Source organism: Ornithorhynchus anatinus, chromosome 7 (genome assembly GCF_004115215.2).
Source record: "Ornithorhynchus anatinus isolate Pmale09 chromosome 7, mOrnAna1.pri.v4, whole genome shotgun sequence".
Classification (NCBI taxonomy): domain Eukaryota; kingdom Metazoa; phylum Chordata; class Mammalia; order Monotremata; family Ornithorhynchidae; genus Ornithorhynchus; species Ornithorhynchus anatinus.
In genome coordinates this window covers 69,749,985-69,753,487 of record NC_041734.1, presented here as the reverse complement: position 1 = coordinate 69,753,487, position 3,503 = coordinate 69,749,985, and the positions used below count along the sequence as shown (strand labels likewise).

The following is a 3,503-nucleotide window of genomic DNA, read 5'->3' as shown; positions in this document are numbered from 1 at the left end:
GATGAAGACTGTGAGCTCCACGTGGGACGACCTGATAACCTTGTATCTAGCCCAGCGCTTAGAGCGGGGCTTGGCACTTAGTAAGCGCTTAACAAATACTATCTTTATTAGTAGTAGTAGTAAGGGCTTAACAAATTCCATTCAAAAATAAAAGAATCATCTGCATAGACATGGTAGTTGAAGCCACTGGAGTAAATGAGTCCTCCAAGGGAGTGGGTGTAGATGGAGAATAGAAGGGGACCCAGAACTGAACTTTGGGGCACGCCCACAGTTAGAGCCCCTCTCAGGTTGGTACCTGGAGAGTTTCTGGTGCTCTACCAGTCTCGACTAAGGTAGGGAGAGTCAAGCAGAGGCCTACCCATTCCATTCCCAGCTTGGGCAGCGGCTAGCAAATGGAAGGCAATCTGCTACAAGTCAAAACTCACCTCTGCTGGGCAGCAGTGGCAGGGGAGAGAGTCGAGGGCTGAGACTCATTTACTGCGCTGAAGGAGGCGATGGAAAACCACTTCCGTATTTTTACCGGGAAAACTCTATGGATACATTACCAAAACGAGTGCACGTGGAGAGCAGGGTGTCCTGGGAGAGATGTGTCCATGATGATATCTCCATGGGTCAGAAACGACTCAATGGCATAGGACAGAACAAGGTATAGGACAAGACACAGGACACAGGACATAGGACACAGAGGGTGGGCGGCGGAAGAGGAGCATGCAAAAAGACTGAGATGGAGTGGTCAAAGAGAACCAGGAGAGGCTAGCGTCAGTGAAACCAAGGTTAAATAATGTTTCCCTCGGAGGTGGTCCGTAGTGTCAGAGGCAGCAGAAAGGTTGAGGAGGATTAGGGTGGAGTAGTGGCCGCTGAATTTGGCAAGGAGGAGGTCATTGGTGACCGTAAAGAGAGCCGTTTCTGCGGAGTGGAGAAGGCAGAAGGCAGAGCACAGGGGGTTGAGGAAAGAGTTGGAGTACAGGAAGTGGAGGTAATGAGGGTAGACAACTCACTCAAGAGTTAGGAGAGGATCTGATGTCTGTTGCCGCTCCCGACCCTAGCCGGAGTCCCCCAGAGCCTAGGGATGGATCCCAGCCCATCCTCAATCTTATTTTGCAGACAGGGACTCTGGGAAAGAGAGTGGACTAAAGATTGAAGTTATTGTAGGAGGAGGAAGAAGAGGAGGCAAAGGAGGAGGAGGAGGTGGGGGGGGTGGAGGAAAAGAAGGAGTAGCATTTCTTGAGTGCCCATTTGACACAAAGCCTTGTACTATGTGTTTGGGAAGTATAGAATAAAGAAGTGACACATTCTCTGCCCGCAAAGTGCTCTCACTCTAATGGAGTCAGCCAGAAATTAATTTCTGAACACTCTCTTCTTTTTCTCTGTGGAATGTGTATGTTTGAAAACACACACTATTGGAGTTGCCCTTATCCTCAGCCCCACAGCACTTAAGTATGTAACAATAAAATACGTATTATAAATTACTGTACTAAGCACTGGGGTCTTGTCTTATGCTGTCGAATCATCTCCCACCCATAGCAACGCCTTGGACACGTCTCTCTCAGAATGCCCCACTCTCCGTATGCAATCATTCTGGTAGTATATCCACAGAGTTTTCTTGCTAAAAATATGGAAGTGGTTTACCACTGCTTTCTTCTGGGCAGTAAACTTGAGTCTCCACCCTCGACCTTCTCCTATGCTGCTGCTGCCCAGCCCAGGCGAGTTTTGATTTGTAGCAGATTGTCTTCCATTTGCTAGCCACTGCCCAAGCTAGGAATGGAATGGGTACGCCTCCGCTTGATGCTCCCTCCCATAGTCGAGACTGGTAGAGTACTGGAAACTCTCCAATTGTGATCCTGAGAGGGGAAGTCCTGGAATAGATACAAGATAATCATGTTGGACACGGTCTCTATCCTACGCTGGGCTCCCAGTCTTAATCCCCATTTTACAGGTGAGAAAACTAAGGCCCAGAGAAGTGAAGTGACTCGCCCAAGGTCAGCAGGTAAGTGGTGGCACAAGGATTAGAACCCTGGTCCTCTGTGTCATAGGCCCATGCTCTTTCCCTCCTCTCTGGTAGGCCTGACTCTCCCTGGTTCCCAGGAAAATTGTATCATTCCCAGCACAGGTCTGCTCCCCATCCCAGCCATTAAAATCACTCAGGATTTTTATTTTTACTTTTTAAATGGAATTTGTGAAACACATATTATGTGCCAAGCACTGTAAGAAGTTCTGGGGAATATCCAAGCTAATCAGGCTGGACTGGAGTTGGTTGAGGGGCATGTATACAGATGTGTACAGCTGGCCCATTTAAGTAATAATAATAATTGTGGTATTTCTTAAGTGCTTAATAATAATAATGTTGGTATTTGTTAAACACTTACTATGTGCAGAGCACTCTTCTAAGCTCTGGGGTAGATACAGGGTAATCAGGTTGTCCCACGTGAGGCTCACATTCTTCATCCCCATTTTACAGATGAGGGAACTGAGGCCCAGAGAAGTCAAGTGACTTGCCCACAGTCATACAGCTGACAAATGGCAGAGCAGGGATTTGAACCCGTGACCTCCGACTCCCAAGCCCGTGCTCGTTCCACTGTGCCAATATGTGCCAGGCATCCACTGGGGCGGATGAGGGCTATTCGGGTTGAACATAGTCCCTGTCCCTCATGGAGCTCACAGTCTTAATCCCTATTTTACAGATAAGATAACTGAGGCACAGAGAAGTGAAGTGACTTGTTTAGGGTTACACAGCAGACATGTGGTGGAGCCAGAATTAAAACCCAGGTCCTTCTGACTCCCAAGCCCGTGCTCTAGCCACTAGACCACCCTGTACCTAACTGATATGACTGCTCTTCTTCCTCTAAGGGCAGTGACTGCCCTCCCCCATCCTCTTTAAACCACCCACCCAACATCACGGCTCACTCTGGGCCGGACCACTCGGTAATCTGCTCCTCTCAGCTGCTCCTCCGTTTACTAGACTCGTTGTCTTCCTTTTCCAGGGTCTGGATCCTGGTCTTGACTGCTAACTGCCAGATGCTTTATTTCAGAGCCGGCTCTTCCCTCCTCCAGCCTTATCTATGATAGAAACGTATTCTTGCATTACCTGGAGCTGAGCATGAAAAATAGCCCAATCGACGAAGCTAGCACATAAATTCCCCAGGTGGCGGCACTTCCGGTGCAAAATATTCCATTCCACGTCCAGGTCCTCTCGAAGCAGAGATAAATGAGGCAATTTGGCTATGCGGAGCCCGTTTTAATACATCTGACCAAATTACTGGGGAAAATGCTAAATTATTGTTTGTTGTTTTTCATCACCGATTCGGCTCATCATAAATTCCATTTCAACTTTAGGGTTTGAAAGGGAATTACAAACCGCCGTGTGGTGTTTAATGTGTTGCTTCTTTTGAAAAGATAGGTGGACTTTTTTTTTAAAGCAGATGGAATCGTTGACGGAAACTTCCTGGGCCTGGTGCAGGCCGTTGGTCTTTTGTCCCTTATCATCCTCAGGGTCGTTCGGGAGA

At 48.0% G+C, this 3,503-nt stretch overlaps 2 non-coding genes across 2 annotated transcripts; one reads left to right on the top strand and one right to left on the bottom strand.

Annotated features, from left to right (window-relative positions):
• Nucleotides 1–277: 277 nt before the first annotated feature.
• LOC114813561 lies at nucleotides 278–415 on the top strand. The gene has a single exon (XR_003761278.1). It is a non-coding gene; the product is annotated as a small nucleolar RNA SNORA7 (small nucleolar RNA).
• Nucleotides 416–1,713: 1,298 nt separating this feature from the next.
• Nucleotides 1,714–1,851, bottom strand: LOC114813399. Its single transcript, XR_003761120.1, has one exon. It is a non-coding gene; the product is annotated as a small nucleolar RNA SNORA7 (small nucleolar RNA).
• Between the last annotated feature and the right edge of the window lie 1,652 nt (nucleotides 1,852–3,503).